The sequence below is a fragment of the Pezoporus wallicus genome, unplaced genomic scaffold (assembly GCF_028554395.1).
Source record: "Pezoporus wallicus isolate ANWC-B61680 ecotype Strahan unplaced genomic scaffold, APGP_CSIRO_Pwel_v1 contig_6094, whole genome shotgun sequence".
NCBI classification, from domain to species: Eukaryota; Metazoa; Chordata; class Aves; order Psittaciformes; family Psittacidae; genus Pezoporus; species Pezoporus wallicus.
Window position 1 is genome coordinate 1,182,372 of NW_026635941.1, and position 12,174 is coordinate 1,194,545.

Consider the following 12,174-nt stretch of genomic DNA (forward strand, 5'->3'; position numbering starts at 1 on the left):
CTATTTGGTAACATGATTCTATTAAACTCTCACACAAGAAAGAATCCAATTCCTGTTAGCTGGACTCAGTGCCTTGAGTCAAATTCTTTTGACCTGAATGTGTACACCTCAAATTCATATATAAATTGATGAGGCACAGCATTGGTAGATGAGGAGGTGGTTAGATAGAGTAGGGAAAGAAACCCAACTACCATAATCACAATTTTACAACTGTGAGAGAGCTCAAAGCCACATCTTTATGTGGCCACTTTTTTTAGCTTCAGTATTAGAATTGCTGTAGTCAAAATGTGGTGGCTCTTCCTTGAGCAACTTAAGGCGGTGGAAACAAATTTTTGGCTATTTCTGCCTTACATTAGGATGCTTTCAGAAGTGGGAATATACTTTCTTTGAAAAACAAAACAAAATGTTCTAAACTTTTCAGTTAAAGAAGATGACAAATGTTTTGGAGCATGGTAGAACTCATTCACGTTGGAGGCAGAGAGAAGGGTCAAGACAGCACCACTTGTATTCAGTAATGTTCCTAATCATCATGGCCAGTGGCACTGGAATTACTATTCAGACTGTATGCTCATTAGCACTTGGCAGCTTGCTAGTTCATTAGAACTGGCAATAGAAACAAGTGATTTGTATTAATAAACTGCGGAAAAAACACATCTTCGCAATTGCTTGATGTTTTTCAGCTTCCCAAAAAAGCTCAGCTGAACAACTTGTGTCTACTATTTTCAGTGCTTTATTCAAGTGCCTATAAATCAATCCCCATGAACTAGAGGATGTAAGAATAAATACATTGTCGGTGTTCTTACAGTGGTGTTCTGCTTCCTGGCCTGTAAGGAAATGTGGTAGAGAGACTACATGGCTTTTCTAATCCAGTATGAAAAGTCAGTGACAGAACCAAGATCTGAATCTAAATGATCCTAGGCTCTTCCTTCAAGTGCAGTCGTGAATGACAGCCTGAATGCAGATCTTGAAATATTAAGTAGAGTGGTTTTGTGAACAGGTTCTGTTGAGAAAGTTAAGACAAACCTGGCATATCTTGCCATCACACTCTGGTCACATGCATTAATGCAAAAATCTGCTTCAAGAACTATGGTTCTGCTCTGGTTCAAAATGTGAGAGATTGTGTAACCCCATATAAAAGCTATAAACATGTTCCCCCTAGTAATACACTAAATGCAGATATACATGCATATATATATAAATATTTTTACATGCATACATACATATGCACAGACACATAAATACACGTATGTGTATAAATAGGCAATGAGCCTGAGTTCTGATAAACAAGCACACAAAAGTCCACAGCCATTTGGAAGTTTAGTGAAGCTGGGGGAAGGAAGCTAAAGTGCAGTGCAGAATTTATACGTATCACTCATGTTGTAAATGAAGAGTGGTTGGATGCTGCAGAAGGAGGACAAGGGACACAGCCTAATGTTATCCTCTTAATATTGCTGCTGTTCTGTTAGCTAGATGGTGGGTAATCCCAAGCCTTACTGCTCGCTTCCAAGCCTCACAAGATGTTACAGCAGAAAAGTGAGTAGTGATAAGTCTCGTTTGTAGCAGACAGCAGGAAACACCAGGGCTGTTTGTTCTGGTTCTTGGTAGTCTGGCCTCTGGGTACAAGAGCAGCACAAAATGCTCGTTGTGGATCCAGTGCTTTTGGCTAAGGTTAAGAGGCAGTGTCCATAGAAGGCACTGGATTCAGAGGAGGAAACTGCAGGTGTCAGAGACTCCCCTCATGCTCTTCTGTGGTAGCACTGTGTTCTGGCCCTTATGTGAAGCAGCCACAGGCTTCCTCCTCAGATCCTGAGACCTGACATAGTTGACAATCTTCAAGTCCTGGGCTAGAGACAGAGAAAAACCACAGGGATTCAAAAGTCAGCGCCAAGGACTAGTAAGTGAAAGATTAAAGCTCACCCTTCTGAGAAATGCCCCACAGACATCTCACAATTACTTCTTTTCATAAGAAGGATTTACTGGAATAAAGAAGCTGTTAAAACAAATAAATACTGTTAACAACAACATGTCTATCAAGTTACAAAGGCACCTTCTTTTTCTTTCCATACACTTGGTCCTTTCAAGGTCCTGCTCCCTCTGACAGAGATCAAGGCTCAGAGGCTTTTGTTTAAGGAATAATTTTTGAAGAAGAAAATATTTTCAAGAGATTTCATGGTCAGCTACGGTAAGAGTTCAGGTGATCTGTTTTCAAGCAATGGCCCACTTTTCATGGTATGCCTTAGCTTTGGGGGTGGAAGGTTTTCAATCAGTTAGCATCTTTTTAAGGTTTTTCTTTTGAATTGGGAGGCAGCTCGCATGCAATGTCACCCTTGCCAGCATCACAGCAGCTGTTAATTGTATTCCACAGAGTTTGTCATGTGGCGACACAAGATAGGGAACTGAAAAGCAAAGGGCTGGAACAGCACAGGCATATAATCATAACGGGAGCCTGTTATAATCAAGCCATATACATTCCGTTTTGGAACTGGAAGAACTATCTTTTCAGAGTGATGAAAGACTTGGTAAATTGGACTGTAGGAGTTAAGACAAGAGGTTACTAACTTAATCAGAAGAGAAGGCATCTCCATGTACATTTACATTTAATTGCATCTATCCAGAATTATCCTGTTGTAATGGATCACACAATAGATTACCCAATACACAATTAGTAGTTGTTTTTATAGAGGGTAGGAAAAAAGTGAGCTCTTCTCTACTGTATTAATCCATGTGCACTGGATGCAGTAGGGGTAATATTTTATCAAGTACTTCTGCCCTCACCCATAGGGACATTCTCTCTGAAGCTCCTACTTAGACATGAGAATGGGTCAGCTTGTGAAAACTGTTGCAGCACGGGACATGGCCCTTACCATGTCATGAAAGCAACACTCTGTGGCAGACTTACCTAGGGTCCCATGAAGGTGGGCAATGGAGGAAGAAGGGACATAGGGGAACTCTACATCCATGCGTGGATGCTGAGTAGCTAAAACTCTGTTCTGTTGGAAAATTGTATCTCTACAGCTTTCCAGCACCTAGCTTGTCTATGTGTCAAATTTGATAGGTATGGATTTTTACGAAGAACACTCCAATGCAATCATGCACTTCACTTAGAGGATAGCTGCCTAGCCTCTCCTACCATCTTGGAGCAATTCCCATGAAAAACAGTGGCATTATGTCAGTATGGACAGCTGTAACTAAGCTTAGTCCTCCAAACACCTTACACAACAGATTACTTCAAAAGAAGCCACCTCATTATGCACCCATGCTCCCATTCTGCTCCTGGTATCCCCTTCTCTTGTTCTGGCTTGGGAACTGGTGGCATTGCCTGGTGAAGAGGACTGGGAAACTGCTCTGGGATAACCATTGCTTCCTTTTTTATTTTTTGTAATAGATTTTTCTGGTTGGGTGATTTTCGGAGAGCAGAATTAGGCCAAATTGCTGTGCAAGGCACGACATATGTACTCAGTATATCTTTTCCATTTCTTTTGTTCTATCTGGAGTCCCTTTCTGTCTAAGATACCAGCCTTCTACGTTGTATTCATTATTTCTCTTTCTGTCAGACATTCCTGTGATAAAGCATGAGTTTAGAATTCCATTCACCTGTTCACAGTGATCAGGGGTTATTATTATAACTGGTTGATGACCAATGAGGATCACTTCAGGGAAATCAGCTGGAAAACTGAAGCTATGAGAGGTCATTTTTAATCAATTTCTCTCCTGAAAGAGAGAAGGTCTCTTACTTCTGCTTGTTTACCCAGTCAGGAATGCAACACTGATTAAAAAACAAAAAAGGAGCAAAGAATACAAATAACCTCAAAGATGTTTCACAGCCTGTGCATAAGGTTACATTTCATTACATTACATTTCATTGTCATTACATGACAATAAAGTGATTGTCAATGAAAAGCAGGATTTGCAGTTATCCCATGACTGATATTTTCTCTATTCAGAACAGAAAATATTTCTACCTACAAAATTGTTGATGTCATAATTATAACCGCTATTTTACACCAGCTGGCCACATGCAGCTTTACTAAAATGTTAAAAAGAAGTTGGCACATATAATACATATGTGTTCATTAATATATCTCTCAAAGAAATACCATTTTGGCTTCCTAAAGACAAGACTGTTGGTCAATATTATGTGTGTCCATATGACAAGCAGTCAAGGAGTGACCTCTTCAGGAAATGGTGATATTCTAACTTCTGTTTGACAGAGGTGTGATGGCACCTGGAATAATATAAAAAAAGAAAAAGAAAATACTTATAAAAAAAACCAGTGTTCTTGAGGATTAGGTAAATCCTGTGTTAACATTCAGATTAAACCCCCCCCCTAAATTCATGGTAGATATTTGAAACATGCCATTTATGTCTGGAATTTGTGACTGAAGCCTTTGCTGTTGTAAACTGCAGTAGACCCACTGAAATCTGAGCAGTTACACCAAGACTGCAGCAAATAAGGACCTGGCTCATTACATTATGTTTATTCACAAAGCTTGTAGAAGATGCAAACTGTAGGAAAACATAAATGCATACTCGTAACTGTGAAGGTATTAAACCACAGGATCAAATCCCAATTACTTTTTGGAAGCTACAATGGGAAACAGAATACTAGGAACAGAGGACTGAAAACAAAAAATGAGAGTACATTCAGAAATGGAAAGGATTTCCTTTGTAAGCTCCCTAACCTTTGTATTCCTTGTTTATCAAACCATAAATTAAATTGGACAATAACAGCTATCCACAGCTACCTACAATAACAACTGTACGACAGCTACCTTAATTGTTTTGTGAGATATGTTGAAACCCACCAACAGAATCTGCAATAGAACATAAGTTACATCATATGGTTCAAATTCTACAGGTGTAATAAATCAATAAGTAATAAATTGAAATGTTTAATGCTTTTTGTATTGTCAGCATGACAGTAGCAGAAAGAAGGACTTTTTTGGTAACTCAAAGATTGCTGGTGAACTTCTGCGACAGTAAGAAACATCGTAACCAAAATTTAGAGAAGAAAAATCTTGGTCATTTGGCAACAGAGAATGTAAAAACAAGGCTTTAAAAATTTTTCATATTGTTTATTTCATTATCATACCAGGATAAAAGAAGTCTTTACTAATATGTTCCGCAAGTGAATGCATAGTCCATGGTAGCATCCACCTCTGAAGACCAGAATGTAGCTGAATATATCCAAGGCTGTATGTTATTTGGAAGAAGAAAGAGAACCAGCATCATCCACATATTCCAGAACAGAGGTAATTTTACAGATTTTAATAGGCTTGGATTTTAAAGGTCTGTTTCCTACAAGAGCTGGTTTTGAGCCCAAGGATTCCTGCTCAGTATCTTCTTCAAATTCTATGACAAAGACCACCCCTCCCCACCCCCCCACCCCCAGTTTCAAAAATACTCTTTGCCTAAATTCTGTGTCCACAGAATTCCACAAAAACCTTTTTAAAATCTCTGTAAAAGTGCAGTTGATTATGCTGGCAGAGGAGAGTATAAGAAATCTACAATAGTATTTAAATTGTTTGTCAAAAATATCCACTTTTCTTCCTTCTGACAGTAAACAACTTGTGTAAGTGCTGTAAGCCATTTACAGGTATCTAGGATATGAGGAATGTGGGCATTTATCAATTTGGGCATATTCTTCTTCTGTGCAAAACTAAAAAGATGAAAAACCTAATTTTTACTATTTCTAGAATGGTCTCATTACTTTGGCTAGCATAGGACTACCTGTTTGGTAAAGTTAAGCTTGTATTTAAAAGCATTGCTGGATCAACACGGGAAAAGTGGTAACTTTTACCAGATCATTTACTTTTGCAGATCAGTGCTCATGGAGTAATCTGTTAAAAGTGGTGGTCCTGCATTTTTTATTGAAAACTGCAGTATTAAAGTGTCATTTTAAGGCATTTTTAATTGCATACATAATGTATTAAAGTATAATAAAAACATGTTAGAAGTCTCTAGAAATTATTTAAAAGAGATCACTCTTCAGTGTTGATGTTTTCAAACTGAGAACCTTCTCATATACATCCTTAATTTTGATTGACTTCAAAGGAAGAAAACATGTGTAAGTATTTGCTAAACAAGGATGAGTTTAATTCATGAAAGCTCCCATGAAATAGTCCTGCTACCATTAGCTTTATTGCATGTTTATCCTGTCATTAGTCAGGACAGCAGTACCATATATTTATATGTCATTCTCATGTTAAGGCAAATTATTTTTGTGGTGGCAGATTTTTATAAATCTCAAATGCTGATATATGCTTCACGATACGGATTTGGGAGGCTTGGAGAAGCCCCACAAGAGGCAGCAACAGGCAGAAGGTAAGTGAGGCACTCTAGATGCAGTGTTTTTGTATGACTAAGACTTCCCTGACGTGTTGGATAACTTATATTCCTTCATGCATGCCTCACTAACAACTCAAAATATATTTTCAGTTGAATAAATGAAACGTTATTACATACACAGATGAACAAGAGTACTGTCTGTAGAAAGTTTAATGGATTTGAATGACTGTCTCTTAAATGGTAAATAAAATTTGAATAAAAGGTGCAATTGCCTATTTACCAGATAGACTAGAGCAACTTCTGTATTGTCATTCTGGTCTGCTGAGTACATAATATGCTTTAAAAAAGCTTAATTACATACTTAGCTGATAGACTAATAGCTCCAGTGGGAGCAATTCTGCTCTATTAAGTATGAATAAATATGTATTTACCCAAGATGGAGCCTTCCTAGTCTCCTGAATGAAATGTACAGAATTGTTGGGTTCTACCCAGACATGAAAGAATAATAATTAACAGAAACCCAAAACCAGAAAAAGGGCAAAATAAGGTATTCATACCTACTAGAACAGCTGTGTAAAAACAAACACACGAAAAAGGTTTCACAGACAACAAAGCAGTAAAGCAACACTTTTCCAGTCTCTTCCCAGATACTGTCTCAGCTATAAATACCTGCAGGTGAGAAGGAAACTTCTAAAATGCCAACAGCCATATAATAATTTCCCTCCTTGCAGGACAAATTGTGCTACAGAGAATACAGGGGCATACCAGCTGGGAGATATTTGTGTTCTGTGGGGCTTGACAGACATCAAGAGAGACCTTGGGGAGAGAGTCCTTCCAGGTGCTCTGAGGGGCTGCATAAGCAGCTCCATACCAGCCTGTTCAGCACACATGAACAGGTGCACCCAGTTCTCTTTGGATGTGCTTGAGAAATGTCCGGCATCCCTGTGCATCCCAGAACAGGTAGGTGCTGTAAGTCTAATTCCACATGCTGCTCTAAGCAGAGCTAACGTCAAAGTCAGAGTAGGTTGGTCAGTCTTTGTACAGTCACAGTTTCAAATATTTCCAAGGACAGATGTTCTGAAAATTCACTGGGCAACTGAAGCCAGTGGTTAAACACCATAATTGTGATCTTTCTACCTTACAGTCAGAATTTCCCTCATTGTCACTTGTGAACTTTGCCTCCTGTCCTTTTGCTGCGCACCTCCAAGCATTCTGAGTCTGTCTTTTCTAGAAACCTCAGAAGACAGCTGAAAGAGGCAATTAGTCCCCTGGCCACCCAGAAGCCACCTCTTCTCCAGTATGAACAAACTCCTCAGCCTCTACTTGCACATCCCGTGCACCAGCCCCTTAGTGTCCTAGTGATCTGTCCGAAGACTTGCTCCAGTGTGTTAGTCTTTCTCTTGCCAGTACTCCAGCTGAGGTTGAGAAGAGCTGCATATAGAAGCATCACTTCCTCTGACCTGCTGGTTACACTCTAACTCTACCCAGTATTTGTGGTGGGCTTGCATTGCTGCAAGGGTGCACTGCTGCTCGTGTTCAACCTGTCAGCCACCAGCACCCCCAGCTCCTTCTCTATAAAGCTGCCTACTGACCGGCCAGGTCCCAGCCTGTACTGCTTCAACAGTATTGTTCAATACGAGGTGAAAAACTGCATTTGTCTTTGTTGAACTTGAGGAGGATTTTTCCAGCCCATTTCTCTAGCTGCTTGGGTCTCTCTGTGCACAGGTATATCCTCTGCCTTGTCAACCACTTACCCTTGGTTTGGAATTATCCATGAAGCTGAATCCTGTCACATCACTCAGGCCACAGGTGGAAATGTCAAACACCTGGGCTCAGAACTCAGCTGTGAGGAATGCTGTCATTAATCAACTGCTAGCTAGATTTTGAACCACTATTATTGTTTGAGACCAATGCTCTTGTCAGCTCTTCACCCATTTTACAGTCCACTCATCCAGTTCACACTCTTCAAATTGACTACAAGGATCAGAGATAAATGGTTTGGGTTTTTTTACTTTATCACTTTTAGTCCATACCATGACTTCATACAGATGCTGAATGGAAAAAGAGAGAAAGAAATGATCCTTGTAGCAATCCAGAAATGCAATTTCAGAATGCAGCTTGCCATCCTCCCTATGCATTCAGTACATTTCTCTATTTAAGTGTTCACCCTTGACCAGATGTCATTTTTCAGACGAAAAACTACAGTACTGCATGACCAAGAGTGTGAGTTCCTGCACAGAAGCTCAGAATGATGAAAATGGCCCTCAGTCATCATAAGGAAGGCATACCTTAAGATTCTTAATCCCTCTTCTGGTCCAAATCTGTATTGCACCATGTCTAAGAGGCACAATACAGGGAGTATATTTGCAGCTGGCTTTTAACTATATTTTTCCTAAGAGCTTGTTATGGAATGGCAAGTACAACACTGAAAGTAGCTTCAGTGGATGAAGCACACATATTCAGGATGTTACTTTTCAGTTGCCCCCAAGTGATGTTTTGCAATCATTAGTTTTTCTCTTCCTCTATCTCATTCTGCTTGGGGTATTCACGGTCAGCTCCTGTAGCTGAGGCATCAGGTTCCTCCATTCGCCTGTCCAGCTCATGGCAAGGCTTCACAAACTTTGCAGGCAGTCGCCATGGACCTGTAGGCAGGAGGGCACAAATATACCCCCTCCCCCCGGTTATCAGTTCTTCAGAAGTAGACTGCATCATTGCTCCCTTTTTTTTTTTTTTTTTTTTTTTCCCCACCCTGCAAACGCCGGCCTGCTTGGTGGCAGCTACAGCTGCTGGCCTGCTTCAGCAGCAACCATAAATACCTGCCGGCAGCCGCACTTTTGCATTAACCCTTTCATGCCTGAAATGTTTAACTGCTACCTGTTAAAACTTTTACATGAGCCCAACAATAAAAAAAAATACAAAACCCACCGATTGCCCTCAACACACACACGTGTGGGATCCCACAAGCACACTTCACACAAGTACAATATTTGAAACACAAAAAAAACAATTATTACTCCCACTACACAGTCCCAGGTACAGAACGTGGCATAAGGACCCTGTGGAGACTAACAGCAAACCAGCTCCGAGAAGCATCATTGCAGTGCGAGGTGGCAGGCTCAACCTTAGCGGGCGTCCCCACAGAGGCTCTGCCTCCCCCACATCGCATGAGGCTTGGGCTTTTATACTGACCAAAATGCACGCTCATTCCGACATAGGTGGCCAGCCTATGCTGGAAGAAGTGGCCAGCAATATCTATAAAGGTCTCCAAAGGTTGATAGAAACATGGACATACTTGTATTTACCAACTTCTAGTACATGAGTATCACAGAGAAACTGTATCAAATGAGTTGTATATGGGGTCCCAAGTCCACGGTCCGTCACAGTATGCCCAATACCCCTGATAAGAGCATACGAGAGACCTTCCCACCACCAGAAAATCACACAATACGTCTGTACCCCGCACTGATCTCGCTTCCCTTTAAGAAAGGCTGAAAGCATCCATAAAACAGATGTCCGGAGCTCAAATTTCAGTTCATTCAATCACTGACAAGGGGGGTGTCCTGGCTCTCCTTGGGCGGTGCTGACCCTTTCCAGGGTTTCACCCACCAAGCGGGCACCCACCGCAGACCGGAATGTAATTACACACATATAACCTCGACCACTTAGTTTTACTTCCGCGGGACCTTTCCAAATGCCGGTTTCCAAATCCTTGTACTGGACCAGAATACCCAGAGTTTTAGTCATATAACCTGAACCTAATGCCTGACCATGTATTATAGCAGGGAAGTCATTAAAGTCTCCTGTCAATCGCAAAAAAAAAAAAAAAAAAATCATAACATATACAGCTTGAGTGTAAGAGGATTTTAACGCATACGTGGTCACTGTTTGTCAGGCCTCCTTAACTATTTTGAGATCAAGAGCTTCCCACTCTTTAACCCCCTGCTGTGTAGTAAACACAGGATATGCAGAGAGGCCCATTGCAAAAAATTCACCTGTAATAATTGCATCTTTGATTAACCCATGCCAACAGTGCGCAGGATTTGTGCCCCCCAATACCTCTCCGCTCCCCCCCCCCCCCGTTTGCCTTCTTTAAGGAAGGGGTTTTGCGGAGGATAAGGTGGAGGCGCCGGTGGAGATGTGTCAATCCCAGTCTCGAGGGCTTCAAGCTTTTTCATCAATTGTTGCAGCTGAGCGTCTCCAAGGCCAGTGAGTAATTGCTGATGAGCTGAGCAGACCGACCTGGGAGATGAAGAGTCAGAGTCTGGAAGCAGAGGATATAAATCTGGCTCGCATTCAGGGGACTCTGAGTCTGATCCTGGGTCGAACTCAGGGTCTCCGTTGCTCGCAGCTATGTCTTTCCTGTCAGGTGTCTCTTGTTCGGTATGTGGCCATCTGCGAACCTGGCTCTTGCTTTCATCGGCTCGGGGCGTTGATTTTTTCGGCGCTGTTCCAGGTACCACAGGAGGTGCAAAAGTCATAGCTGCAGCACTATGAAGGGGGTTAGGGGAGACAGCCCCTTCCGGAGCTGTGGCGGCAAATACAGAAGCTACTGCCGCCCTTTCCAGTTTCATCTCTTTCAAAGTCTCAAACACTGATCTCCAAAGTGTAGAGTGTTTCTGTGCAACTTTGGTCCCTTTACTAACCTCGCGATCACGAGACCACTTTAACAGCCTCTGTAAGGCGGCACTATCATATTGCAGTCCTCTCTTAGAGAGAATGTGTTGGAGGAGCTTCACCACTGCCTGTTCCTCTTTAGCAGTTTTATTCCCTTCAATGGTAGCGTCCCACAAAGAGTCCCCAACTTCCCTTCATTCAGTAATACTGAACATTAGCTGTGGGTCCTTAAGATGTCCTTTCTCCTACGCCCACCGACATAGCTCTCTGAGCTTTTTCGTACTCACACTAGCCTCTCGCTTAGCAAGTAATTGTTCTAAAAGTGTGAGTGCCGCCTCTCGATCCATAGCGGATTTTAGGGTGTGGTCTTACCCGTGCAGGCATGGGTGCGCAGTGCACAACAGCTGTCTCTTCTAGCCAAGCTTCACCGCTTTTGCTAGTAGATGCTCCTGTGCCATCGTCTCCTCCGCTTCTTCCGTCTGTGTCTTTGCAACAACAGCCGGACACAGTTTGAAGAAGTCCGAGTCCAACCTCGAGTCCCTGTTCGGGCACCAAATGTCAGAGAGAGCGACCGGAATCAAGAGAACGACTCAATATGAGTTATGCTTCTTGTTCGTTTTATACAAATCCTTAACCCCTTATATACTATTTCTTACATGCACTTACAGTGATTTGGCATATTATGATTGGATACATGTTCTGAAGACCCTTAGTGACTAACATATAATTGGTTAAACACAGGTGTGAGAACTCGACCTCGAAAGCTTGCCAACAGTCCACAGTTCTCATTAACTCCGTGAATTCCAGCCTCTTATCTTGCTTGCTTAAGCTTCTTCGGGCCTCTCATGGCCTTGATGTATCTTTCAGGATTATTCAGAGTTTATGTACCAATTATGCATTCTCCTGTGAGAACACTGTCTCCACAGCTTTGAGCCTGTTGCTTTTATGATTCATTTGATGAACCCTTTGTCCTTATCCTGGGAAGCAGTGAATAGTCATCCTTTATTTACCTCTGCATTATTAGGAGTTTGTAGATATCATAAAGGTAATTTATCTTCCAGGCTGAAGGGTTCTAGTCTGCTTAATTTTTTCTCATATGGAAGCTCCACACCTTAACCATCTGTGTTACATTTTGTGCACCTTTGTTACCGTTTTTGTGCACCTTTGTTATCATTTGTGCACCTTTTCTAATAGTATGGTACTCCCTTTAGATGGGGGTGTGTGTGAAGATTATGCATCCTACTGAGGATGCAGTTACCATCTAGATCTATA

The 12,174-nt window shown here is 41.5% G+C and overlaps 1 long non-coding RNA gene across 1 annotated transcript in view; it reads right to left on the reverse strand.

Annotated features, from left to right (window-relative positions):
* Positions 1-714: 714 nt before the first annotated feature.
* Positions 715-12,174, reverse strand: part of LOC130593500 (uncharacterized) — an 86,504-nt gene continuing 75,044 nt past the window's right edge. Inside the window, exon 3 of the long non-coding RNA XR_008970814.1 lies at positions 715-1,844. This is a non-coding gene — a long non-coding RNA (uncharacterized LOC130593500). The remainder of the gene's footprint in view (positions 1,845-12,174) is intronic.